Genomic DNA, 14,960 nt, shown 5'->3' with positions numbered 1-14,960 from the left:
TTAGTAATTCTGCAAACATTTGTTGGTTTTGTATTCACTCATTTATAAATTCTTATTGAATGTCTAGTATCTTACCCACTGCAGACAGAGTGAGAATTAAGATGAATAAAGTCCCAATCTTTAAGTATCTTACAGCTTAGAGTGAAAGACATTTTATAAATTAAGGGTAAGTAGCTAGGTCCATTAAAGGTCTTTGAAAGGCAGGAAGAAAATTCAGATGAAATTTAGACTGTACTAAGAAGGCTGGACAAAATATTTGAATTCCTCATGAGAATTACATTTTCAAAGTATATCAGCAAATATCAATATAATGGTAAATGGAATGTCAGAGTTACAGTATTTTTGGGGGGTCAAATTTTCAGTGTCAGGAGTTTTGAGATTGGTTTCCTTATGAAGACTACATGTTTGTTCAGCCCACCCTATGTCCTTGGTTAATGTGTGGGTTGCTGGAAAACTCCCATGAGTTTGAAATATGCCGTGTTCTCCGTGTAGATAATGTGGGCTCTGAGACTCTTAGGCATGTAGCAGAGTGGATAAGAGCACTGATTTTGAAGCCAAGCTGCCTGAATTTGTATCCTAACCCTACTATTTATAATCCTTGAACAAATTACACTTCTTAACCTGATGCTTCAGGATCCTCATCTGTTAAATGGGCATAGTAATAGCACCTACTTTTTGATGATCAGGATTAGATATGCACATATGTGTGAAGTAGAGCAGGGTGCTGCGTGGTCCAGCATAAGTGCTGTTATGTGCCTTTGAAGGGGAATATTCATTTCCCCTTCCTTATTCTTTCCAGGCCTGACTCTATAAAACGGGTTAGTTTTTTTACATAGATATATACTTTCTAATAGTTTCAGAAGAATCAAAATTATGAAAGAGACCTGGCCCAATTTCTTCATTTTATGGAGGATAAAATTAAGACATAAAAATGTTGAATCACTTGTTCCACATCACTTTATATGCAGGTCAACTCAATCTAGTTTGCACCTGTAGCTGTGCACGTGTGTGTGTTTGGGGGGGGCCTCAGGTGTGTTTTATAGATAAAGCAGCTGTGCAAGAATGCAACTTTTCTTCATTTTTAAAAATAGAGCTTATTTTTATAGCAATTATAAATTGGCAACAAATTGAGCAGCAGATACAGAGACTTTCAATATTCCCCAAGTCTCACTTGCACTGTCTTCCAGTCAGCTTAATCCTGCTGGTCACCAAAATTCAGAAGGGAAATGAAATTATTGAGCTACTTTGAATTAGAAGATCTACCAAGCTGAACTGAGATCGAAGATCTTTGACTTTCTCAGGGCTACACAGGAATAAAAACCTCAAGTAAAGTCTAAGCGTCTTTATTTGAAGTGGCCATGATGCAACCCATCACATGTGCACAGTAGTATGTATGTGCTGGGTCAAGGACAGCTATTTCTTATATGGATCATTTATGTAAAACCATTTTCCATTTTCTATAAAGATTTTGTTATCTATTAGTTCTTTGTTGAGGTCAACTGAGTCTCTTGACACTCAGACAATGAATTTACTTTTTATGTCACTTTCCCAGTGAAGGACATATCCGCAATGACCAATGAAGATCTATCTTTAATGATGAAAACAGATAAAGAAAAGAGTAGTGGAAAATAAAATATTCAACATTTTCATGGTTTACAAGCACATTTAAAGACTTTACCCATGTACAATCTTGTAATTGTGCCAAGGCATGCATTTTAATTGGAGATGTTGGGATGTTCTCTCACACATTGCATGCATATCTAGTATGCATTTCCTGTATGCCAGATACTCACCTAAGAGGCCAATCGGGCCTCTGATTGATTTCACCACAGCTTTGGGGGATTGTTTTTCACAGCATTTCCCAGTAATTCATTACTGTGGTAATACAGAAAGTTAAATTATGAGTTAGGAAGACCATTTTAAAGGTTTATTGTATATTGTCTCATATATTTTAACCTTTAAAAGGATATTTAGTGTGGAAGGATGATCGTGATTAGGTCTAATGAATCAGGTCTCATACTATTTATATTCTACCCAATTCTCTAATTATTTGACTGGTATACATATCTCTTAGTTTGTTTTTGCAAGCTCTCCGAATACCACCTTATTTTATTTATTTTTTTTTTTGGTACCGGGGAATTGAACTCGGGTCCTTGTGCTTGCACCACCTTATGTTTTATTATATTTATTTATTTATTTATTTATTTATTTATTTATTTTCCTAAGTTCTTTTATTGGTACATTTTAGGTATACAATTCATTTACATTTATCATTGGGTGTTTGTACCTGTACATGATGCATCTTGGTTCTTATTTTATCCCCATTACCTGTGTGCCCTTCAACCCCTCCACCCTTTCCTATTTACACAGACATCATTTCTATTTTTTTTCTTTTCTCATAGTTTTTCCTTTCCCTCTTTTCCTTTCCTCTTCCCCTCCCTTCACCCCTTCATCTTTGGACCTTTTTTCCTATTTCAAATGATCAGTTATTCATTTTAATCATTTTAACCCTTGTTTATACTATCAGTTTCTCACACTAGTGAAACTATTCAGTATTTACACATGTGTGTCCTATTTATTTCACTTAAGAGTATGGCCATATGCATCGTTTAGTTATAAATGACTCTAGTTTTTCATTCTTTATGGCTGAGTAGTACTCCATTTTATTAAAAAACCACATCTTCTTTATCCAGTTTCCAGTTGATGGGCACATGGGCTGCTTCCAAGCTTTAGCTAGTACAAACTGTGCCGCTATGAACATGGGTGCACATATATCGGTGTGGTACGATTCTTTTAATTCTTTTGGGAAGATACACAGCAAGGGAATAGCTGGTTCAAATACGACCTCTAGTTCTAGTTCTCTGAGGTATCTCCATACTGATTTCCACAGTGGTCGCAACAGTCTACACTCCCACCAGCAATGGAGAAGGGTTCCTTTTCCCCCATAACCCTGCCAGCATTAGTTATTGGTTGATTTCTTGATAGCAGCCATTCTTTCTGGGGTGAGGTGGAATCTTAGTGTTGTTTTCATTTGCATCTCTCGAATGACCAGTGATGTTGAACATTTTTTCATATATTTATTTGCTGCTTTTACTTCTCTGTCTGAGAAATGTTTGTTCATTTCAGATGCCCATTTTTGAATTGAGTCTTTGAATTTGGGGGCTCTGATTTTTTTCAATTCTTTATATATTCTAGATAGTAGTCCTTTGTCTGAGGTACAGCTGCTAAAAATTTTTTCCCATATTGTAGCTTGTCTGTTAGCTCTGTTGGTGGTTTCTTTTGCAGTGCAGAAGCTTTTTAATAAGATGAGATCCCAGTTGTTGATTCTTTCTGCTAGTTTCCATGCTGCTGAGGTTTTGTTCATGAAGTCTTTTCCTGTGTCAATGTTTTCAAGAGTTCTACATATCTTCCAGTGAGTTTAGTGTTTCTGTCTTAATATTTGTATCTTTAATCCACTTCAATCTTAGTTTAGTGCAAGGTGATAGGTATGGGTCTAGTTTTAATCTTTGGCAGGTTGAAATCCACTTCTTCCAACACTATTTATTAAATAGGCTATCTTACCTCCAATGAGGATGGTTGTCTCCTTTGTCAAAGATGAAGTGGCTGAGTAGGTCTGGAGTTGCTTCTGTATCTTCTAATCTATTCCACTGATCCTCAGGTCTGTTCCTTTGCCAGTACTATGCTGATTTTATCACAGTAGCTTTGTAGTATAGTTTCAAGTTGGGGATTGTGATATCCCCAGCCATGTCTCTGTTGTTTAGAATTGCTTTTGCTATTCTAGGTCTCTTCTGGTTCCAAATGAATTTTTGGATTGTTTTCTCTAGTTCTGTGAAGTATATTGTTGGAATTTCAGTCGACATTGCATTGAATCTATATAGTAGTTTGGGAAGTATGGCCATTTTCACTATATTTGTTCTTCCTACCCAAGAACAAGGTGTGTCTTTCCATTTTCTTATATCCTCCTCAATCTCCTTTTCCAGAATGCTGTAGTTTTCAGTGTAGAGGTCTTTTTCTTCCTTTGTTAGACTGATTCCTAGATATTTCATGTTTTTGGATGCTATTGTAAAAGGAATTGTTTCCCTAATTTCTCTCTCAGTGAGTCTGTTATTTCTATACAAGAAGGCTATTGTTTTTTGAGTGTTGACCTTGTATCCAGCTACTCTACTGAATCTGTCAATTAAGTCTAGAAGTCTTCTGGCGGAGTTTTTTGGGTCTTCTATGTAAAGTATCATATCGTCAGCGAATAATGACAGTTTAACTTCTTCCTTTCCCATCTTTATTTCTTTTATTTCTTTCTCTTTTCTAATTGCTGTGGCAAATGTTTCCAGAACTATATTGAATAGGAGTGGTGATAGTTGCACCACCTTATGTTTTAATTTGAGTCAAATTGAATTAAATTTTGTTAAAACACGTCTAGAATTTATTAGCTCTATAGTTTTCCTATTATGTAGCATGCCTGTTGTGGCCTATTCTTATAAACACATAATTTGTTACAATTTATTTTTAAAATTCCTTAAGCTGAGACCAGACCATTAGAATGCAGTATTCTATACATCTTTTTTTGTTCAGTACTATAGACTAAACCCAGGGCTTTTGCATTGAGCTATATCCCCGGCCCTTTATGTTATATTTTCAGACAAGTTCTCGCTACATTGATAAGTTTCCCAGGCTGGACTTGAACTTCCAGTCATCCTGCTTTAGCCTCCCAGAGTTCTGGGATTACAGCTATATGTCACCATATCAGGCTTAATTGTCTATATTTTATTTTGGTGCTGAGGATCAAACCTAGGGCTTTGTGCATGCTAGGCAGGTGCTCCACCACTGAGCTACATCCCATCCAACGATCTATAAATTTAACATCTAATCAGAATTGATAGAATATGTGAGAAGGTACATGTGATCTGTGGGGTATTGAAATCAGCCAACCAATTCTAATAGCAATATTTTTGTATTAAATTCTTTTATTGGTACATTGTAGGTATACAACACAATTACATTTCTCATTGGGAATTGTACCTTTACATAATGCATCTTGGTTCTTGTTTTTTCCCCATTCCTAGCCCTCCCTTCATCCCCTCCACCCTTCCCTATTTACAAAGACTTTATTTCCATTTTTTCCATTTCTCAGCATTTTTCCTTTCCCTTCTTTCCTTTCCCCTGCCCCTCCCACTACCCCTACCCCTTTGGACCTTTTCTTCCTATTTTGCATTATCGATTATTCATTCTAATCATTGGTACATTTTAGGTATACAATATAATGACATTCATCATTGGGAATTTGCACCTTTACATAGTCTCTCTTGGTTCTTATTTTTCACCCTTGCCCAGCCCTCCCTTCAACCCCTCCAGTCCTCCCTATTTACAAAGATTTTGTTCCTAGTTTTCCATTTTCTCATATTAATCCCATTCCCTTCTATCCTTTCCCCTAGCCCTCCCACTTCCTTCCCCTTTGCCCCTTTTCTTCCTATTTCACATTACCTATTATACAATTTAGTCCTTATTTACACTTTCAGTTTCTCACATCAGAGAAACTATTCGGTATTTACACGTGTGTCCTCTTTATTTCACTTAAGAGTATTGCCTCAATGTGCATCCACTTAGCTATAAACGTCTCTAATTTCTCATTTTTTATGGCTGAGTAGTACTCCATTTTATTAAAAAAACACATTTTCTTTATCCAGTCTCCAGTTGTTGGGCATTTGGGCTGTTTCCAAGTTTTAGCTATTACAAACTGTGCTGCTATGAACATGCGTACACATATATCACTGTGGTATGATTCTTTTAATTCTTTGGGGAAGATCCCCAGCAGTGGAATAGTGGGGTCAAATGGGACTTCCAGTCCTAGTTCTTTGAGGTATCTCCATACTGATTTCCACAGTGCTTGCACCAGTCTACACTCCCACCAGCAGTGGAGCAGGGTTCCTCTTTCCCCACAGCCCTGCCAGCATTAGTTATTGGTTGATTTCATGATAGCAGCCATTCTTTCTGGAGTGAAGTGGAATCTCAGTGTTGTTTTCATTTGCATCTCTTGAATGACCAGTGATGTTGAACATTTTTTCATATATTTATTTGCTATTTCTACTTCTTTGTCTGAGAAATGTCTGTTCATTTCAGATGCCCATTTCTGGATTGGGTCTTTAAATTTGGGGGGTCTGATCTTTTTAAGTTCTTTATAGATTCGAGATAGTAGACCTTTGTCTGAGGAAGAGCAGGTGAAGATTTTTTCCCACATTGTGAGTTGTCTCTTCACACTGCTAGTGGTTTCTCTTGCTGTGCAGAAGCCTTTTAGTAAGAAGAGATCCCATTTGTTGATTGTTTGTGCTAGTTCACAGGCAACTGAGGTTTTGTTCATAAAATCTTATCCTACACCAATGTCTTCAAGGGTTCTACCTAACCTCTGTTCCAACTGGTTCAGAGTTTCTATTTTAATATTTAGATCTTTAATCCATTTTTATTTTAGTTTAGTGCATGGTGAGAGATACAGGTCTAGTTTTAATCTTTGGCAAGTTGAAGCCCAATTTTTCCAGCACCATTTATTAAAGAGACTATCTTTCCTCCAGTGAGGGTGTTTGGCTCCTTTATCAAAGATGAGATGGCTGAGTGTGTCTGGCGTTGTTTCTGCATCTTCTAATCTGTTCCACTGGTCCTCAAGTCTGTTTCTTTGCCAGTACCATGCTGTTTTTATCACAGTAGCTTTGTAGTAGAGTTGCAGGTTGGGGATTGTGATACCCCCTGCCATGTCTCTGTTACCTAGAATTGCTTTTGCTATTCTGGGTCTCTTCTTGTTCCAAATGAATTTTTGGATTGCTTTCTCAAGGTCTATGAAGTATGTTGCTGGGATCTCAATTGGAATTGCATGAAATCTATATAGCAGTTTTGGAAGGATGGCCATTTTCACTATATGAATCCTTCCTACCCAGGAGCAGGGGATGTCTGTCCATTTTCTGATATCATCTTCAATCTCTCTTTTCAGATTGTTAGGTTGATTCCTAGGTATTTCAGTTTTTTGGATGTACTAATAGCAATTGTTAAGTTGTAGTAACTTGTTATTTAAAGAAGCAAAGCTTTGATTTTACTACATTTTCTCCAGAAAAAGTTGTCTATTATTTTTTTCTAAATTTTTTTATTAGTGTATGTTTGTATTATACAGTAAATACAATTATCATGGGAGAATTGGTACATATATGTATGGCATCTTGATACCTTTTATTTCCCCTACCTCTTTCCTCTCTCCCATCTCCTAAGGTCCCCTTCAGATTCTTTCAAAGAATCCACTCTTTGACTTGCTGGTCATTTGTATCTTTTTGTTTTAGTTTCATATCATTAATTTCTGCTCTGATCTTCATAAGGTCTAGCACCTTTAGATGCATCATTAGCTTACTTATTTGGGATCACTATTCTTTTTGTGTGTGTATATACAGCTATAAACTTCACACTTAGAACTGCTTTCATTGTGTCCTATAGGTTTTTGTATGTTGTGCTTCCATTGTCATTTAATTCTAGGAATATTTTTTATTTCTTCCTGGATTTCTTCTCTGATTCACTGATTATTCAATAAAGTGTTATTTAATCTCCATGAGTTTGTATAATTTCTTTTTTTTTCCCCATTAACTTTATTGGTACATTTTTGGTATAAAATACAGTTACATTCATCATTGGGATCTTGTACCATTACATGAGTATCTTGGTTCTTATTTTTTCCCCTTCCCTTGCCCTCCCTTCAACCCCTCCACCCTTCCCTATTTGCAAAGACCTTGTTTCCATTTTTTTCCTTTTCTCATATTTTTTCCTTTCCCTTTTTTCCCTTCCCCTACCCCTCCCACTTCCCCTGCTCCTTTAGACCTTTTCTTCCTCTTACACAATATCAGTTATACATTTTTTAAATTACAATATTAAGATCTAGGAGAAATTACCACAGATTTTACAGAATTTAAAAGGATATAGAAAGCATATTGCAAAAATCTTTTTTGAGATAAATTTGACAACTTCTAAGAAGTAACTTAGAAGACAAATTAATGAAACTAACTCTGGAGGAAATACAAAATTTGAATAGCACCTATTAAAGAAAGTATATGCCTAGCTTGAAAACCTACCTATATGACAACAGCAGGCTCATAAACATTTTAAATGATAAATTATATCAAATGATTAAAGCAGAAAAAAGAAGGAACACTTCTCCCCTCATTTTAGGAACTCAATAATGTGCTAATTCTAAAACTGGATAAAGATAATAGAAGAAAAAGTATGAACATAGATAGAAATTTGTTTAACAAAACAAACTCTTAGAAGTCAGATCTGGCAGTATGTAGAAAGTGGTTTTGTTATAGGGATGGCAGTGTTGGTTCAGCATTGGAAGATCCACCCCGAAAAGTCATCATTTTAACAGAGGAAAGGAGAAAGCCATATGATCCTGTCACTAGTTGGAGAAAAAGTATTGGACTAAATTCTACAACTGTTCATGGTAAAAGCTATCAGGAGACTAGAAGTGGAACGGAAACTTCTCAACAGATTAAAGACATATACTCCATACTTCCAGCGAGAATGCCTTGTATGAATGGAAAAGATACAGTGCTTTCTCCTTAAGGTGGGGAACAAGGGCATATATGCCTACTCTTCATCTGTCCATTAGACTTTGAAACATAGGTCTAAACCAAAATAGTCTGGCAATAAAATGACACAACTAGGATAGGATTGGCAAGGTAGAAGAAAAATCTTAATATGTAGATGAAAAGATCATCTACAGAGAAAATACTAAGAAATCTCTAGGAGCCCCTAGAACTTGTACTTGAATTTAGCAGGACTAGAAAACACAAGGTATATATAAACATTCAGGTCTGTGTATACTTGTTATAAATGAAGAATTGGATATTGAAATTTAAAAGTTATGTAGGAGTACAAAGGACCTAGAAAAGTAAAAAGAAAAAAAAAAACAACAAAAAAAAAACCACGTTCAGAGACGTTTAGTACCTAATTTTAAGACTTCTTCTAAAGCTACAGTAATCAAGGCCATGTTGGTATAAGGAAAGACATATAGATCATTAGAATAAAACAGAAAATCTAGAAATAGAAACACACATATATGGTCCACTGAGTTTTGAAAGATTATTTAACATTAGTGTTTTATAGACTATAAACTCTATTCAAGAGCCGAGGAAGAGATAGTATTTTCAGCAAATGGCACTAGAACACCTGGTATCTGTATATAAAAAATTAACCTCAACCCTTTTTTTCCATACATGAAAATAACTTGAAGGGATCTATGCACCTAAATAAGAAAGCCTAAAAGTATAAAACTTTAAGAAGAAATTATAAGGGAAAATATTTATGAATTCAGGGTAGGCAAGAACTACCTAGGATACAAAAGACATGATGTATAAAAGAAAAAAATTGATAAATGAGATTCCATCAAAATTTAGAACTTTAAATGACATCATTAAAATGAAAAGTAGTCCTTTTACGGACCATATTTACAATGCATATAACCTATGAGCAGAATATATAATGAATTCTTAGAGCTCATTAATAGACAACCCAATTAAAATGTAGACATAAGAAGATGATAAATAGCCAGTATAGCACAAGGAAAGGTGTGCAACTCTAGAATAAAAAAAATACTAATCAGTACAATAATAAGATTGAATTATACACTCATTAGGGAGATGAAGTTAAAAGTTTTAAAAGCCTTGTCATGACTTTTTCTTTTTGTTGGATTCTCCCCCATTTGCGTTTAATTTGTCAGGCCCAATGGATTCATTCTGCTGAGTTTCCTGGGATTGTGATCCTCATTGTCTTTTCCTAGGGTATTGTCTGAAAGTTTTTGGAATGCTGGTTTGGTATCCATGAAGTTCCTAAGGTGCTCTTTATCATGAAAGTATCTTATTTCTCCATCAACTTTGAAAGATAGTTTTGCAGGGTACATCAATCTGGGTTGGAGGCTGTTTTCCTTTAGGGCTTGAAATACATCACTCCAAGCTCTTCTTGCCTTGAGGGTTTGCATTGAGAAGTCTGCTGTGATTCTGATGGGCTTTCCTTTGTATGTGATTTGTTTCTTTTCTCTCACTGCTTGTAGAATTTTGTTCTTCTGTTGGATTTCTGGAATCCTAACTATTATATGCCTATGTGTAGACTTTTTAAAATTAAGGCTAGCTGGAGTCCTATATGCCTCACTTATCTGTATGTCAAGTTCTTTTCTCCTCCTTGGGATGTTTTCTGCCATCACTTCTGTGAACAGTTTTTTTTTTTGTTATCTGCACTCTCTCCTGTTTCTTCATTGACTCCAATCAGTCTTATGTTATTCTTCTTTGCATCGTTTAGCAGCTGCTGGATTGATTTCTCATGTTCCCTTACAATTTTAAAGCAATTTTCCTTTTCCTGGTCACTAATTGCAATCTTATCTTCTATATGTGAAATTCTATCCACACATTGGTTCATTCTGCTGCACAGACTTTTGATGGAGTTTTTAATCTCTTAGAAATCTGTTTGTGTCTGTTTTATGGATTCCATTTGTTTCCTATGTTGTGATTCCATCATGTTCCTCAGATCCTCTCTTTTTTAATCTGTGTCCTCTCTAGATTTATTAATCATGTCTTGTACCATGAGCACAATCTTTGCTGTTATCTGAGTAATTATTTCTGATTTCATTTTTCCCAGGTCCTCTTTTGTTGCCAGTTCAGAGAGTCCAGGTGGTTGAGTATCAGATTGTTCCATCTCGTTTCCCTTTGGGGTTGCTGTAGGTGATCTTGAAGTCTGTTTTTGAGGCTTTTTTATGTGTCTTCTCATTTACACGTGTGTGTGGGGGGGTGCTTCTGGGTCCCATGTGGCTTACCTTCTCTGCCTTAGAGCTTGGGATGGCAGCGGGGGAGCTTCCTTCCAGGTGCTGGGACCAGCTGAGCTTCTCTCAAGTTTGCATAATTTCTGTGGCTTCTTTTTTGTTGTTTTGTAGCTTCATTTTGCCATGATCTGATAGCATTCAGGGGATTATTTAAATTCTTTTGTATTTACTTAAGAAAGCTTTGTAGCCCAAGTTATAGTCTACCTTGGAAAAAGTTCCACTTGCTGCTGAGAAAAATGTGTACTCTGTTGTTGGATGAAACACTATAGATTTCTATTAAGTTCACTTTTTCAATGGTTTGGTTAACTCTTCAATGGTTTGGTTAACTCTGATGTTTCTTTGTTGATTTTTTTTGTCTTGTTCATTTATCTATCTAGTTGTAAGAGTGGGGTGTTGAAGTCCCCCAATATGATTGTACTGGTGTCTGTCTGTTCTTTTAAGTTCAATAGCTTTTCTCTTATGAGGGTAGGTGTATTGATCTTTGGTGCATATATATTTACAATTTTTATCTCCTCCTGTTGAATTTTTTCCTTTACCAGTATGTAGTTCCTGTCTTTATCTTTTCTGATTAAGTGTGGTGTGTTTGTACATAAGATAGCTTCTACCACTTGTTTTTGTTATTCAGTTGAATGGAATATCATTTTCTACCTTTTCACTTTCAGTCCATCTGCTTCCTTTTTTTTTTTTTCTTTGTACTGGGGATTGAACTTGAGACCTTGCACTTGCGAGGCAGGTGGCAGCACCACTGAGCTAAATCCCCAGCCACATACTTCTTTTGAATAAGGTATGTCTCTTGTAGGAAATATGTGGTTGCTTTTTATTTTTGATCCAATCTGCCAGGTTGTGTCATTTGACTGGAGAGTTGAGACTATTGGCATTAAAAGTTATTATTGTAAGGTGTTTGTTGAATCCAGTGTTATTTTTCTGGGATTTTTATTTTTTGCTTTTGTTTAACTACTTTCCTTTGGGCTCTTTGGTACTGGTGGCCTCTCTTTCATTCAGTAGGATTCCCTTAAGTATTTTCTGCAATGTTGGTCACGTATTTCTTTACCTTGAAAAGTATTTGTTTTCCGTCAATTTTGAAGGCTAATGAACAGCTGTGGAATTTTGTCCAATACTTTTTCTCCAACTAGTGACAGGATCATGTGGCTTTTTCCTTTCCTCTGTCAAAATGATGACTTTTGGGGGTGGAGCTTCCAATGCTGAACCAACACTGCCATCCCTATAACAAAACCACTTTCTACATCCTGCCAGATCTGACTTCTAAGAGTTTGTTTTGTTAAACAAATTCCTATCTATGTTCATAGTTTTTTCTTCTATTATCTTTATCCAGTTTTAGGATTAGCGCACAATGTTGAGTTCCTAAAATGAGGGGAGAAGTGTTCCTTCTTTTTTCTGCTTTAATTGTTTGATATAATTTATCAGTTAAAATGTTTATGAGCCTGTTGTTGTCATATAGGTAGGTTTTCAAGCTAGGAATATATTTTCTTTAATAGGTGCTATTCAAATTTGATATTTCCTCCAGAGTTAGTTTCATTAATTTGTCTTCCAAGGTACTTCTTAGAAGTTGTCAAATTTATTTCAAAACAGATTTTTGCAATATGCTTTCAATATCCTTTTAAATTCTGTAAAATCTGTGGTAATTTCTCCTAGATCTTAATATTGTAATTTAAAAAATGTATAACTGATATTGTGTAAGAGGAAGAAAAGGTCTAAAGGAACAGGGGAAGTGGGAGAGGTAGGGGAAAGGAAAAAAGGGAAAGGAAAAAAATATGAGAAAAGGAAAAAAATGGAAACAAGGTCTTTGCAAATAGGGAAGGGTGGAGGGGTTGAAGGGAGGGCAAGGGTAGGGGGAAAAAAATAAGAACCAAGATACTCATGTAATGGTACAAGATCCCAATGATGAATGTAACTGTATTTTATACCAAAAATGTACCAATAAACTTAATGGGGAAAAAAAAATTTTGAAGGCTAATTTTGTAAGATATAATAATTGTCTGAATCGACAATTATATTCATATAGGGGTCGAAAAACATTGCTCCAAACTCTCCTGGTCATTAAGGTTTATGTTAAGAAATCTGGAATTACTCTGATAGGCTTGTTTTTGTAGATACTTGCTGTTTTTTCAGTATTCTCTCCTTTTGTTGAATTTTGATTATGATGCCATATGATTATCTTATGGTCATGGCTGTTTGGGGTTTATATGCCTCTTATACTTGAATTTTTCTCTAAATTTGGAAAATCTTGCTATGACTTTAATGAATAATTTTTGTAACATTTGAGTTGTCTTCTAATTTTTCTTTTATTCCTATAACTCTGAGGTTAGTTTTTTGAGTTATCAGGCAGCTGTTCAATTGAGCTTCTGTGGTGTCTTGTCATTTTTATATTATTATTGAATTTTTGATCCACCTTGTTTTTTATTTCTGACACTCTATCCTCACACTGATCAAGTCAGCTACCCATACTTTCCTTTTAATTTTTCATGTAGTCTATCTCTGCTTTTTTTTGTACTTTCTAATTCTTTTCCAAAGTAGTTATTCATGTCTTGTATTGTCTTGCATAGCTCAATTAATTTATTGTTTGTTTCTTAAAGCTTGTGGACAATTTTATTGGGAAAATCTTTTATCTTTTAATTAAATCCCCTTTGAGCTCATTAAACATCTTATGTATTCATTTATACTTTTTTATATTTCTTCATACAATTTGATCATTTAGTTTTTAAGTTCATTGTCTACAGCTTCCTGTACATCAGTGTCTGAGATTAGTTTTGCAGAAGTTAGGGACTTGGGGGCATTTTTTTTCCTTGCTAGCTCATGTTTTTATTGTTTTTGTTCTGTGGGTTGATGATCAATTAGGGTAGAGAAACTCTGATTACTGTGAAGATTCTGCCTCCCTCTGATCTGTCTTTAGGTTTAGTTATGTTTGGTGTTAATACCTCTCTTCAACCTATTCAGTGCAGTATTTGAGGTCTTCTTAGAATCCAATCTTCTTCTGGGGGCCTGATCTCCAGCACCACTCAAAGAGGAGAAAACAAACTGCGGTAATATTGACAACACAAAAATAAACCAGATATTCATACACAGTAAAAAACAATTAAAAGGAACAACTATGCCACCATTAACAATAGAAATCAATAATTATAGAATCAAAGACAAACTGGTTGTTGACATGACATAAGAACCAATAATAGCTACAACTATACTATCCTTAGCAACAGAAAAGAGATCTGCAATAACAGTGTAGAAATAAAGACAAGCCAGATATTGACATACAGTAAATATCTACTAAAAACAATAAGTATGCCACCATTAACATTAGAAAAGAATAGGTAAAAATTAATAAAACAATAGTAATAATAAAAATGGAAGATGTTGGGAAAGGGAAATGAAAGAAATAAAGTTTGAAAGATAAAGAAAAGGAAGATGAGAAAGAGTAGAAAAAAGTGAGGGAAAAATTCAATTAAAATAAAAGAAAATTAATAGAATTAGATAAAAATAACAAAAAAAGCAAACAAGAAAAAGAAAAGAAAAATAAAAAAACCAGAGAGAGAGAGAGAGAGAGAGAGGGCAAAAGATAGGAAAAAGGAAACAAAAACAACTCTTCCCCCAAAATCAAAGGGAAAGAGAAATGAGTACAAAGAAAAAAATTCTTTGGAATGTTTGGGTGAATGGTTTCTTTCTAGGGCCTGTCAGGTAGATACACTAGATGTGAGTGGGGGATAGTGTGTCACAACTAGGGCCTGTTTTGTTTCCATGCCCACTTTTTGTTGTGTGAGTACGAGTCCTGGCCTGCCTTTCCTACTGGGCATGATCAGTCAATGATGTGGTGTCTCCCTTAGCATTGTATTCATTCCAGTGGCTATTAGTGTTTGTGCCCTTTTGTGCATCCCAAGTCACTTCCATCTCTGACTACCTGTACATCCTGTGAGTTTGTGTTGTATTTCCTTTGCTCTAGATACCTCTCTGTCCATACACCCCAGGATGTGACAACTGTCCAAACTGAGGCATATCCCTAATCACATTGGCAGATGGGAAAAACAAACAGACCACTGAGCTCTTTGCTGGAAATAGGCAGTGAGGAGGGCTCCAGCAATCTGCTGGATTTAATTTTTGCACTTTCAGATTTAAT

At 35.4% G+C, this 14,960-nt stretch overlaps 1 long non-coding RNA gene across 6 annotated transcripts in view; it reads right to left on the bottom strand.

Annotated features, from left to right (window-relative positions):
- The window catches only part of LOC110347553 (uncharacterized), an 86,828-nt gene that overhangs the window by 53,772 nt on the left and 18,096 nt on the right, over window positions 1-14,960 (bottom strand). For all 6 annotated transcript variants that reach the window (XR_002392255.2, XR_015441653.1, XR_015441664.1 and 3 more), the window contains exon 2: window positions 1,794-1,875. This is a non-coding gene — a long non-coding RNA (uncharacterized LOC110347553). The remainder of the gene's footprint in view (window positions 1-1,793; window positions 1,876-14,960) is intronic.

Source organism: Heterocephalus glaber, unplaced genomic scaffold, assembly GCF_053883595.1.
Source record: "Heterocephalus glaber isolate CG9 unplaced genomic scaffold, H.glaber_assembly_v1.0 deba00000281, whole genome shotgun sequence".
Classification (NCBI taxonomy): domain Eukaryota; kingdom Metazoa; phylum Chordata; class Mammalia; order Rodentia; family Bathyergidae; genus Heterocephalus; species Heterocephalus glaber.
Note: the sequence above shows the minus strand (reverse complement) of the source record. Positions and strands in the feature narration are given on the sequence as shown.